Genomic DNA, 14,358 nt, shown 5'->3' on the forward strand with positions numbered 1-14,358 from the left:
ATTAATAGTGATAAAACTTTTTTTTTTTTTTTTTTGCGGTGTGCGGGCCTCTCACTGCTGTGGCCTCTCCTGTTGCGGAGCACAGGCTCCGGACGCACAGGCTCAGTGGCCATGGCTCACGGGCCCAGCTGCTCCGCGGCATGTGGGATCTTCCCGGACCGGGGCACGAACCCGCGTCCCCTGCATCGGCAGGCGGACTCTCAACCACTGCGCCACCAGGGAAGCCCAAAACTTGTATTTCTGAGCAGCATCATACAATGGTAAAGAACAATAAAGAAAGCTTAGGAGAAAAAGAAAGAGATGGATCATTTTGGGGGGTACAAGCTTCTAATCATTACTTTTTAGCCTTGAGTTTGTGTTTGTTGACTGTGATTCTATTGACTAGGCACTGAAACCTGACAGTTTTTCAGGACTGCCCCTCCCCCTCTCCCCCTCCCCCCTACTCCTTTCGTCAGTGCATGAGTAGACCCAGTGTACACACCTGTGAGATCAACTTTCCAGTCTAAATATCTTACATAAAAATCTTTTGAAAGCAACAGGGTGCACTCACTTAAAGCTTGAGGAATGGGAGCCAATTTTTAATTTGTTCCTCCTGTTTGCTGAAACTATACTATTTTTCTTTCAAAGACTTTATTAGAAGCCTGGTTTTCTTATGGGAACATAGACAAGCAATTTACAGTGATAAATTAGTGATGATGGTTAGAGTCAAGACTTTCTTCAGTTATTAGAGGTTTGTACTATTTTTCAAAAGCATTAAATTTGCACAAATATTTCAAATTTTAAAGGAGCCAGTTCCAAAAAGAGAAATAAGAGCAGTTAATAATGACAGTCATGATGACAACAGGGACAGTGATGACTACTACCATACCTCACGATGTGCCAAGAACCAGACAAAGCGTTTTGTGTATAGTTTCTCTTTTAAGGGTAAGCGCAAGTGGATGTCAGAGTCTTATTAGAATTATGTCAGGAAGTCTACTGTAAAAATGTTGATGGCAGAAGAAAAACCTTGCTTTGGGTTATTTTTTGAAGCCATAAAAGCAAAGGAAAAATAGGCCTGTTGCCCAAGGACAATGGTGCAATTTTGGAGATACAAAAAGCTGAACTCCACATTCTATTTTGCTTCTCTTTTCCATCAAGAAGAATCATCCATAGATGGAAAACGGTGAGATGAATATGAATAAGGGGAAATAAGCCCATTAAACACAAAATGATTCTAAGAGTGACCCTAACAGCTCTAAAGGAGTCTACCTAAAGACCAGAATAAATTCAACCACAAGGTACAAAAAGAACTTTCAAAGGAGAGCAGCAGCAATCTTGGAATACAGAGTACTGCTGAGAGACTAGGGATGTATTTGTGTAACTCTGCTCTTTTACAACAGGAGAAAAGTATACTCCATGAGCTGCTTTGACAGCCTAGATTGTAAGAGAGATTATTATATTTTCTTGATTTTAAGTCACACTTTTCTTTTTTGCACATTAACATTTTGGAAAATGAGAGGTGTCTAGTAACCAAAAACAAAGTACACCCTCAAGCCACCAGGCCCAATATAGATTTTTAATGCCTACAGATGCATTAGTGATGATTAGTTACCACGTGTTCTTCTGTTAAGTTATTTGCATTTAACATATATGGTAGATTTGAACTCAAATGTGGTTCCTTTCTTTTTCATATAAAATATCTTACAAACCATTTTGATCTATTGGAATGAAAAGCTCTGGGGCATACAGAATATATATTACAAAGGAACACAATGATGACTGGTAGGAATGGTCATGTTTTCTGGAATAGATCATAGAATTTTCAAAGTTCAGAGTGTTTGTTGTGATGAATCTATATGATGTCCTCTACCTGCCAAAAACTTGAGTGCATTTTTAAATTTTGTCAACAGCCAAGCCTAAAAGTAACAAGAAATTATGACTATGAGTGTGGGTTGTGAAAAAAGAATATTATGGCAAGCCAAAATTATTCAAAAGAATTCTTAGCTTCTGAATGTAAAGAAGGCTGAGATTTTTTGAAAGTAGTATATAATTTTAGGGTAACAATGGGCTAGTTTTAATGAAAGACAAAAATAATGTAATTCCCCCCCAAATATACTATTAAATTGATGTAATTTTTTATCATTCTGTTATATTACAATTAGGTAATAATGGCATTAAAGATAAACCCTAACATTTGTGGTTAAATGGTTTTAGACAAAGGGGCCAAGAAAATTCAATGAGGAATTTTCATAAATGATGCTAGATGCTGGACAACAAGGTATCTATATGCCAAAAAAAAAAGAATTTAGACTTCTTTCGCCTTACACAAAAATTACCTCAGAGTGGATCATCGGCACCCATATAAGAGTTAAAACTATAAAACTGTTAGAAGAAAACACAGAAGTAAATCTTTATGATCTTATGTTAGTCAATGACTTCTTAGACATGAAACCAAAAACACAAGTGATAAAAGATTGATAAAAGGGACTTCATCAAGTTAAAAACTTTTGTGCTCCAAAGGATACCACCAAGAAAGTGAAAAGACAGCCAGCTCTGTTAAGAGACTTGTAGTTAAGATACATGAGACTCAAAACTCAACAATAAAAAGGCAACCAAATTTTTTAAATGTACAAAGGATTTGAATAGACATTAATCCAAAGAAGATGACTAATTAGCAAATGAAAAGATGCTCAACATCATTAGTCATTAGGGAAATGCTGATCAAAACCATGTGATACCGCTTCATACCCACTAGAGTGGCTATAATAAAAAGTGTTGATGAAGATATTGAGAAACCGAAACTCTCTTCCATTGCTGGTGGGAATGTAAGATGGTACAGCCACTTTGGAAAATTGTTTGGTCGTTCCTCAAAATGTTAAGCCTAGAGCTAAATATGACCCAGCAATTTCATTCCTAAGTATTTACCCAAGAGAAATGAAAACATATCCTCACACGAAAACTCGTACACAGGAGCATTATTCACAACAGCTAAAAAGTAGAAATAACCCAGATGTCTATTACTTGATAAGTGGATAAATAAAATGTGGTATACCCATAAAATGGACTCTTATGCAGCAATAAAAATGAAGTATTGATACGTGTACCACATGGAAGAACCTCAAAAACATTATATAAAATGAAAAAAATCCAGTCACAAAAGAACACATATTGTGTAATGCCATTTAAAGACAGTGTCCAGAATAGGCAAATATATAGAGACAGAAGGTAGATTTGTGGTTGTCTGGGGCTATGGAGAAGGTGAATGGAATGGGGCAGGGATGGGGGGTAACTGCTAATGGGCACAAGATTTCTTTGGGGGATGATGAAAGTGTTCTAAAGTTACATTATGGTGATAGTAGTATAACTCTGTAAATATACTAAAAATCATTTAACTGTACACTTTAAAAGGGTGAACTTTGTGGTATATAAACATATTTCAATAAAGCTATGTTTTTTAAAGGCATTAAAAGTGAATAGTTTTCAAGCAAATCGAAAAGAAACCAGAGATCACAAGCGCCTGGACTGAGTTTATTAAAAGTAGGTCAAATTCCATTTTTCACAGGTGGGGTTACTCATCTACTAGATTGAGAAATGCCATTAACCTAGTGTATCTGGATTTTATTAAGGTATATTAGCAAGGTCTCTTATAATGTCCCATTTGACAGTTGAACAATTTTGGGAAATCAGACTTGAAATCATGGAGAGTTTGATGGACTCATAACAGAACAAATATACAAAAAAGGGCTGATTAATGAATATATATCATTGTTAGAGGGATACTTTGTTGTGAGTTGCAGTATTATGTATCAAATATTCTGATTAGCATTTTTATCCATGACTTGGTATATGAATGATCGATGAGAATAATCATTTATTGAATTCTAGCAGCAAAATGCTATCACTGACAAAAGATCTCAATACATTTGCTAATATTTATCTGGATACACCTAGTAAAAGAGAAGAGGAAAATGAAACAAAAGGCAAGAAATATTTCCTGGGATGAAATTTTTACAGCTTATCATGTATTCATATGTTCCAAGTAACTATAAATGTTAAAATTTAGAAAAATGGGGTCTCAAGTTAGCTACTTCTTTTTCTCCAAAATTCCCCCAAATTTCAATTCTGAACTGAGTAGCTAAAGCCACTGGACGGTACACACATACTGAACAACATTGCTAGTCTTGGCCAGCACAGTCCCCCATGGACTAGAGCTGCAAGCTGGCCATGAAGAGTAGTACTGGGTTATGTTTCCAGACACAGAATCCACTTGCTAAAGCAAGGAAAGGCTAAGAGACTCTTGGGGAATTAACATCCTAAAAGAACCCATCAAGTCAACCCTCTGCTCTTCCAGCCAGCTTGAAACAGAACTGATGATTCTGTGCACATGTTGTCCTTCTGGATTGCATGTTGGCTGCTCCATCATGTTTACTAAAGGTGGAAAAGCCAAGTACAACATGTTTCGGAAACTAAATACCTGGTGTTCTGACGTACTTTCTGGATGAGCCTTGAGTTAGTGGGTTCCTCACAAACATTGGTCTGTTCACTCATTGTTTACTGGGAAAGATGTTTTCTCTGCTCTCTCTCTCTCTCTCATTTTAAAATTGTTTGGTTAGAATAGATTTTTTTCTTTGGACCTTTTGAATGAAGTGGGAAGTTATGGTTCTGCCAAAATGCAGGTTGCAAAGCACCTCTAAGTGACCTAAACTACTACACCAAACATGAATCACATGCTTTCAACACTTTAGCAAGGGTCTTTCAAATACCAGTGTCTGTCCTATTCTCCAATGAAGTAGATACTTGATGCTTTTCTCCCGGGGCTTCTCTCAGCAACCTACTTCCACAAACAATGCGAAGCAGAAAAGTGGTAGCATTTAACAGGATGAATGCTGAAGATTACATTTCTCCTCTAAATAACATACACTATGTGAGGGCTTTAATAATTAATTTAAAGTATTCATAACACAGTCATTTCTACCTAGAATTCTCTGATAACATCTCTTTCCTCAGTCATAAAATGTAATTTAGGTCAAACACATGATTGCTTTGATTTGGATATGGGATTACTTTGCCTTGATTCTAGAGTTTTCAATGATTCTAGTAATCCTAACAATGCATACCATTTATGGAGAAAAGTGCCAGGCAGTTACGCCAAATATATGCCGTGTAACATGTCCAGACCTTTTAGCGTTTCTGGAAGATAATTATTACTGTTCTCATTTTCTATATGAAGGTGTTGGCACTCAGAGTAATTAACTCATGCAGACTCAAAGCTAGTAAGTGGCAGAGTCAAGATTTGAACCCCTGTTTGTCGGACTCCAGTCTATTACCCCCTCTTCTGAGTTGGGTAAGCCAGTCCCACATTCCTTTTCTTTCAGATTTGCAAGGCTTTGTTGCTGCTGAAGTGGGAATATGTAGATGATTATGTAGAGTAATGAATATTAGGTGAGAAAGGAATATTCCACTCAGGAGTGTTAACTATATGTGATTTTAAACTTTTATTTTATAAAAGTTGTGATTATCCCATCTGTTTATTCATAGCACAGATTATTTTCTTAGTCTAAACCCCTACCATTTTTCTACCTATATTAAGTCCTGAGTCTTACTTTTTTTTTTTTTTAACATCTTTATTGGGGTATAATTGCTTTACAATGGTGTGTTAGTTTCTGCTTTATAACAAAGTGAATCAGTTATACATACACATATGTTCCCATATCTCTTCCCTCTTGCGTCTCCCTCCCTCCCACCCTCCCTATCCCACCCCTCTGAGTCTTACTTTTTGATTTGATATTTTATTATCTTTTCTCCTTACTTATTCTAAACTATATATTTTTTAAAAGTTTATTTCTCTCATTTATTTGTTATCTCCAATTTCACATTTTTCTCAGACAATTCACACATGAGAAGAATATTGTGGACCACTAATATCAGAAAAGATAAGACTACCAAAAGAAGAAAAAAAAACAATCCCTCCCCAAACCTCTATATTCCATTCATTTGTCCTGTCTTTTTTTTTTTTTTTTTTTTTTTTTTTTGTCTAGCAAGACCCATAGCAGAGATATTACTTCTGTCCTATTTGTGTCTTATAATCAAAGATTTAAGAAGTGCTAGAGCTGCAGTATTTTGTAAGTAAAAAACAAAAAAAACACAAAAACTTGATATAGAGAAGGCGAGTAATAAGACCAATTTATGATTTAGGAAGCATGTTCTGGAGATATGGAGCATATTTAGGAGATCATTGTAATAGCTTAGACAAAAGCCAATGAGGTTTGAACAAAAATAGAGGGGATAGGTGATAGAAGTATCAGATATGGAAGCTGTTAAGGAGATACTATCTACTGAACTGGACGAATGATTGGATGACAGGTATGAGAAAGAGGAAAGGTTCTAAAGTGTCTTTCTTTTGGTATTTATTTATTTATTTTTAATTTTTTTATTTTTTTTTCATTTTAACATCTTTATTGGAGTACAATTGCTTTACAATGGTATGTTAGTTTCAGCTTCACAACAAAATGAATCAGTTATACATATACATGTGTTCCCATATCTCTTCCCTCTTGCGTCTCCCTCCCTCCCACCCTCCCTATCCCACCCCTCCGGGCTGTCACAAAGCACCGAGCCAATATCCCTGTGCCATGCGGCTGCTTCCCACTAGCTATCTACCTTACTACGTTTGTTAGTGTGTATATGTCCATGACAGTCTCTCGCCCTGTCACAGCTCACCCTTCCCCCTCCCAATAACCTCAAGTCCATTCTCCAGTAGGTCTGTGTCTTTATTCCTGCCTTACCCCTAGGTTCTTCATGACATTTTTTTTCTTAAATTCCATATATGTGTGTTAGCATACGGTATTTGTCTTTTTCTTTCTGACTTCCTTCACTCTGTATGACAGACTCTAGGTCTATCCACCTCATTACAAATAGCTCAATTTCGTTTCTTTTTATGGCTGAGTAATATTCCATTGCATATATGTGCCACATCTTCTTTATCCATTCATCCGATGATGGGCACTTAGGTTGTTTCCATCTCTGGGCTATTGTAAATAGAGCTGCAATGAACATTTTGGTACATGACTCTTCTTGAATTAGGGTTTTCTCAGGGTATTTGCCCAGTAGTGGGATTGCTGGGTCATATGGTAGTTCTATTTGTAGTTTTTTAAGGAACCTCCATACTGTTCTCCACAGTGGCTGTATCAATTTACATTCCCACCAACAGTGTAATAGGGTTCCCTTTTCTCCACACCCTCTCCAGCATTTATTGTTTCTAGATTTTTTGATGATGGCCATTCTGACTCGTGTGAGATGATATCTCATTGTAGTTTTGATTTGCATTTCTCTAATGATTAGTGATGTTGAGCATTCTTTCATGTGTTTGTTGGCAGTCTGTATATCTTCTTTGGAGAAATGTCTATTTAGGTCTTCTGCCCATTTTTGGATTGGGTTGTTTGTTTTTTTGTTATTAAGCTGCATGAGCTGCTTGTAAATTTTGGAGATTAATCCTTTGTCAGTTACTTCATTTGCAAATATTTTCTCTCATTCTGAGGGTTGTCTTTTGGTCTTGTTTGTGGTTTCCTTTGCTGTGCAAAAGCTTTGAAGTTTCATTAGGTCCCATTTGTTTATTTTTGTTTTTATTTCCATTACTCTAGGAGGTGGGTCAAAAAGGACCTTGCTGTGATTTATGTCATAGAGTGTTCTGCCTATGTTTTCCTCTAAGAGTTTGATAGTTTCTGGCCTTACATTTAGGTCTTTAATCCATTTTGAGCTTATTTTTGTGTATGGTGTTAGGGAGTGATCTAATCTCATACTTTTACATGTACCTGTCCACTTTTCCCAGCACCACTTATTGAAGAGGCTGTCCTTTCTCCACTGTACATTCCTGCCACCTTTATCAAAGATAAGGTGACCATATGTGCGTGGGTTTATCTCTGGGCTTTCTATCCTGTTCCATTGATCTATCTTTCTGTTTTTGTGCCAGTACCATACTGTCTTGATAACTGTAGCTTTGTAGTATAGTCTGAAGTCAGGAAGCCTGATTCCAACAGCTCCTTTTTTCGTTCTCAAGATTGCTTTGGCTATTCGGGGTCTTTTGTGTTTCCATACAAATTGCGAAATTTTTTGTTCTAGTTCTGTGAAAAATGCCAGTGGTAGTTTGATAGGGATTGCATTGAATCTATAGATTGCTTTGGGTAGTAGAGTCATTTTCACAATGTTGATTCTTCCAATCCAAGAACATGGTTTATCTCCCCATCTATTTGTATCATCTTTAATTTCTTTCATCAGTGTCTTATAGTTTTCTGCATACAGGTCTTTTGTCTCCTTAGGTAGGTTTATTCCTAGATATTTTATTCTTTATGTTGCAGTGGTAAATGGGAGTGTTTTCTTGATTTCACTTTCAGATTTTTCATCATTAGTGTATAGGAATGCCAGAGATTTCTGTGCATTAATTTTGTATCCTGCTACTTTACCAAATTCAATGATTAGCTCTAGTAGTTTTCTGGTAGCATCTTTAGGATTCTCTATGTATAGTATCATGTCATCTGCAAACAGTGACAGCTTTACTTCTTCTTTTCTGATTTGGATTCCTTTTATTTCCTTTTCTTCTCTGATTCAACTATGTTGAATAAGAGTGGTGAGAGTGGGCAACCTTGTCTTGTTCCTGATCTTAGTGGAAATGCTTTCAGTTTTTCACCATTGAGGACGATGTTGGCTGTGGGTTTGTCATATATGGCCTTTATTATGTTGAGGAAAGTTCCCTCTATGCCTACTTTCTGCAGGATTTTTATCATAAATGGGTGTTGAATTTTGTCAAAAGCTTTCTCTGCATCTATTGAGATGATCATATGGTTTTTCTCCTTCAATTTGTTAATATGGTGTATCACGTTGACTGATTTGCATATATTGAAGAATCCTTGCATTCCTGGAATAAACCCCACTTGATCATGTTGTATGATCCGTTTAATGTGCTGTTGGATTCTGTTTGCTAGTATTTTGTTGAGGATTTTTGCATCTATGTTCATCAGTGATATTGGCCTGTAGTTTTCTTTCTTTGTGACATCCTTGTCTGGTTTTGGTATTAGGGTGATGGTGGCCTCGTAGAATGCGTTGGGGAGTGTTCCTCCCTCTGCTATATTTTGGAAGAGTTTGAGAAGGATAGGTGATAGCTCTTCTCTAAATGTTTGATAGAATTCGCCTGTGAAGCCATCTGGTCCTGGGCTTTTGCTTGTTGGAAGATTTTTAATCAGAGTTTCAATTTCAGTGCTTGTGATTAGTCTGTTCATATTTTCTATTTCTTCCTGATTCAGTCTTGGCAGGTTGTGCCTTTCTAAGAATTTGTCCATTTCTTCCGGGTTGTCCATTTTATTGGCATAGAGTTGCTTGTAGTAATCTCTCATGATCTTTTGAATTTCTGCAGTCAGTTGTTACTTCTCCTTTTTCATTTCTAATTCTATTGATTTCAGTCTTCTCCCTTTTTTTCTTGATGAGTCTGGCTAATGGTTTATCAATTTTGTTTATCCTTTCAAAGAACCAGCTTTTAGTTTTATTGATCTTTGCTATTGTTTCCTTCATTTCTTTTTCATTTATTTCTGATCTGATTTTTATGATTTCTTTCCTTCTGCTAACTTTGGGGTTTTTTTGTTCTTCTTTCTCTAATTGCTTTAGGTGCAAGGTTAGGTTGTTTATTCAAGATGTTTCCTGTTTCTTAAGGTAGGATTGTATTGCTATAAACTTCCCTCTTAAAACTGCTTTTGCTGCATCCCATAGATTTTGAGTCGTCATGTCTCCATTGTCATTTGTTTCTAGGTATTTTCTGATTTCCTCTTTGATTTCTTCAGGGATCACTTTGTTATTAAGTAGTGTATTGTTTAGCCTCCATGTGTTTGTATTTTTTACAGATCTTTTCCTGTAATTGATATCTAGTCTCATAGCGTTGTGGTCGGAAAAGATACTTGATACAATTTCAATTTTCTTAAATTTACCAAGGCTTGATTTGTGACCCAAGATATGATCTATCCTGGAGAATGTTCCATGAGGACTTGAGAAAAATGTGTATTCTGTTGTTTTTGGATGGAATGTCCTATAAATATCAATATAGTCCATCTTGTTTAATGTATCATTTAAAGCTTGTGTTTCCTTATTTATTTTCATTTTGGATGATCTGTCCATTGGTGAAAGTGGGGTGTTAAAGTCCCCTACTATGAATGTCTTACTGTTGATTTCCCCTTTTACGGCTGTTAGTATTTGCCTTATGTATTGTGGTGCTCCTATGTTGGGTGCATAAATATTTACAATTGTTATATCTTCTTCTTGGATCGATCCCTTGATCATTATGTAGTGTCCTTCTTTGTCTCTTCTAATAGTCTTTATTTTAGAGTCTATTTTGTCTGATATGAGAATTGCTACTCCAGCTTTCTTTTGGTTTCCATTTGCATGAAATACCTTTTTCCATCCCCTTACTTTCAGTCTGTATGTGTCTCTAGGTCTGAAGTGGGTCTCTTGTAGACAGCAAATATATGGGTCTTGTTTTTGTATCCATTCAGCCAATCTGTGTCTTTTGGTGGGAGCATTTAGTCCATTTACATTTAAGGTAATTATTGATATGTATGTTCCCATTCCCATTTTCTTAATTGTTTTGGGTTCCTTATTGTAGTTCTTTTCCTTCTTTTGTGTTTCTTGCCTAGAGAAGTTCCTTTAGCAGTTGTTGTAGAGCTGGTTTGGTGGTGCTGAACTCTCTCAGCTTTTGCTTGTCTGTAAAGGTTTTAATTTCTCCATCAAATCTGAATGAGATCCTTGCTGGGTAGAGTAATCTTGGTTGCAGGTTTTTCTCCTTCATCACTTTCAATCTGTCCTGCCACTCCCTTCTGGCTTGCAGAGTTTCTGCTGAAAGATCAGCTGTTAACCTTATGGGGATTCCCTTGTGTGTTATTTGTTGGTTTTCCCTTGCTGCTTTTAATATGCTTTCTTTGTATTTAATTTTTGACAGTTTGATTAATATGTGTCTTGGCGTGTTTCTCCTTGGATTTATCCTGTATGCGACTCTCTGTGCTTCCTGGACTTGATTAACTATTTCCTTTCCCATATTAGGGAAGTTTTCAACTATAATCTCTTCAAATATTTTCTCAGTCCCTTTCTTTTTCTCTTCTTCTTCTGGAACCCCTATAATTCGAATGTTGGTGCGTTTCATGTTGTCCCAGAGGTCTCTGAGACTGTCCTCAGTTCTTTTCATTCTTTTTTCTTTATTCTGCTCTGCAGTAGTTATTTCCACTATTTTATCTTCCAGGTCATTTATCTGTTCTTCTGCTTCAATTATTCTGCTATTGATCCCATATAGAGTATTTTTCATTTCTTTTATTGTGTTGTTCATCATTGTTTGTTTCATCTTTAGTTCTTCTAGGTCCTTGTTAAATGTTTCTTGCATTTTCTCTATTCTATTTCCAAGATTTTGGATCATCTTTACTATCATTATTCTGAATTCTTTTTCAGGTAGACTGCCTATTTCCTCTTCATTTGTTAGGTCTGGTGGGTTTTTATCTTGCTCCTTCATCTGCTGTGTGTTTTTCTGTCTTTTCATTTTGCTTATCTTACTGTGTTTGGGGTCTCCTTTTTGCAGGCTGAAGGTTCGTAGTTCCTGTTGTTTTTAGTGTCTGTCCCCAGTGGCTAAGGTTGGTTCAGTGGGTTGTGTAGGCCTCCTGGTGGAGGGTACTAGTGCCTGTGTTGTGGTGGATGAGGCTGGATCTTGTCTTTCTGGTGGGCAGGTCCACGTCTGGTGGTGTGTTTTGGGGTGTCTGTAGACTTATTATGATTTTGGGCAGCCTCTCTGCTAATGGGTGGGGTTGTGTTCCTGTCTTGCTAGTTGTTTGGCATAGGATGTCTAGCACTGTAGCTTGCTGGTCGTTGAGTGAAGCTGGGTGCTGGCGTTGAGATGGAGATCTCTCGGAGATTTTCGCCGTTTGATATTATGTGCAGCTGGGAGGCCTCTTGTGGACCAGTGTCCTGAAGTTGGCTCTCCCACCTCAGAGGCACAGCACTAACTCCTGGCTGCAGCACCAAGAGGCTTTCATCCACACAGCTCCTTAATTTGGGATGATTCGTTGTCTATTCATGTATTCTACAGATGCAGGGTACATCAAGTTGATTGTGGAGCTTTAATCCGCTGCTTCTGAGGCTGCTGGGAGAGATTTCCCTTTCTCTTCTTTGTTCACACAGCTCCCGGGGTTCAGCTTTGGATTTGGCCCCGCCTGTGCGTGTAGGTCGCCGGAGGGCGTCTGTTCTTTGCTCAGACAGGACGGGGTTAAAGGAGCCGCTGATTCGGAGGCTCTGGCTCACTCAGACCGGGGGTAGGGAGGGTCATGGAATGCGGGTCGCGCCTGCGGCGGCAGAGGCCGGCGTGACGTTGCCAGCCTGAGGCGCGCCGTGCGTTCTCCCGGGGAAGTTGTCCCTGGATCCCGGGACCCTGGCAGTGGCGGGCTGCACAGGCTTCCCGGAAGGGGGGTGTGGATAGTGACCTGTGTTCGCACAGAGGCTTCTTGGTGGCGGCAGCAGTGGCCTTAGCGTCTCATGTCTTCTGTCTCTGGGGTCCGCACTTTTAGCCGCGGCTTGTGCCCGTCTCTGGAGCTCCTTTAAGCAGCGCTCTTCATCCCCTCTCCTCGCGCACCAGGAAACAAAGAGGGAAGAAAAAGTCTCTTGCCTCTTCGGCAGGTCCAGACTTTTCCCCGGACTCCCTCCCGGCTAGCCGTGGTGCACTAACGCCCTGCAGGCTGTGTTCACGCCGCCAACCCCAGTCCTCTCCCGGCGTTCCGACTGAGGCCGGAGCCTCAGCTCCCAGACCCGCCCGCCCAGGCGGGTGAGCAGACAAGCCTCTCGGCTGGTGAGTGGCAGTCGGCCCCGATCCTCTGTGCTGGAATCTCTCTGCTTTGCCCTCCGCACCCCTGTTGCTGTGCTCTCCTCCGCGGCTCCGAAGAAGCTCCCCCACTCCGCCACACGCAGTTTCCGCCTGCGAAGAGGCTTCTTAGTGTGTGGACACTTTTCCTCCTTCACAGCTCCCTCCCGCTGGTGTAGGACCCGTCCCTATCTTTTTGTCTCTGTTTATTTTTTTCTTTTGCCCTAACCAGGTACGTGGGGGGTTTCTTGCCTTTTGGGAAGTCTGAGGTCTTCTGCCAGCGTTCAGTAGGTGTTCTGTAGGAGTTGTTCCACGTGTAGATGTATTTCTGGTGTATCTGTGGGGAGGAAGGTGATCTCCGCGTCTTACTCTTCCGCCATCTTCCCGGAAGTCCTAAAGTGTCTTTCAAAATGAAGAGGAGTAGGTTTGGGAGGAAAGGTGACACAAATAGATTTTTTAATCTATTTGCTTATCACCCTGCCATTAGACTGTAAGAGTCAGTAGGACACGGACTTAGTTTTGTTTAATGCCTAACGTTTAATAGGCGCTCAATATAGGGTAAGTTTAGTTTTGGTTATGTTGAATATAAGGCGTTCGTGGGTCATATAGTTAGAGATGTAAAGAGACTAAAAGGAAACAACTAAAATACATTTGTAATTCACTCTGGTTGTTAGAATTATGATGATTTTCAATTTATCATTTTATTCTGAGTACCCCAAGTTTATTTTAGTATTTTATTTTGAATACCCCAGATGACTACAGTAAATATACATTTTTAAGAAAAAGGTAAAGCTCATTTATTGTTTCAAAAAATAAGACTGGACAGACAAATATGAAACCATCAAGGCAGCCTATAGGGACAAATAATATATATCAAAGAAATAGCTAGAAATTTGAACAGCAAGTTTATACTAATTTATATTCCAATCAAAATTTTGATAGTGCCTGTGTGACCACACAATAGAGCACAGATGTCATAGCTTATTTTCAAATTTCATATGCTCCTTTATTATTTATTAGGAGAATCAGAGTTCAGAGCTAAATCACTTGGTCCTAAAGACCAGAAAAGCAAATAGCTGGTAGCATCCCTTACCCATCAGCTCCACTCTTAACATTATCCACTTATCCTTTTGTTTTGAGTTTCTGAAGTCTTTTCTTTTAAGGCAAAAGAGGTCACTATATCTGCCTATAACTGCTGCTAGTTGTCTTTCAAACCAACCTTTTACAGAAAAAATTTTTATAGCAGGCAGACTATTTTACAACAAAACGAAGTATGAAGGAAATGAAATAAAAGCCACACATATAAATTAGATATACATAAAACAGTTCTTTGTTTTTGTCTTTCCAGCCAGTGAAACTTTCAGTTGAGTTTCTCCAAAACAGAAAGGGTAAGACCTAAGTTTATATAAGTCAGTAAGGCTGCTTTCCATGGCAGCGTAAAGAAAGAAAAGGAAAAAAGGCCAAAGAGATTTCTTTCAAGAACCATAGCAAACAGAATTAAAGGATGT

Source organism: Lagenorhynchus albirostris, chromosome 3 (genome assembly GCF_949774975.1).
Source record: "Lagenorhynchus albirostris chromosome 3, mLagAlb1.1, whole genome shotgun sequence".
NCBI classification, from domain to species: domain Eukaryota; kingdom Metazoa; phylum Chordata; class Mammalia; order Artiodactyla; family Delphinidae; genus Lagenorhynchus; species Lagenorhynchus albirostris.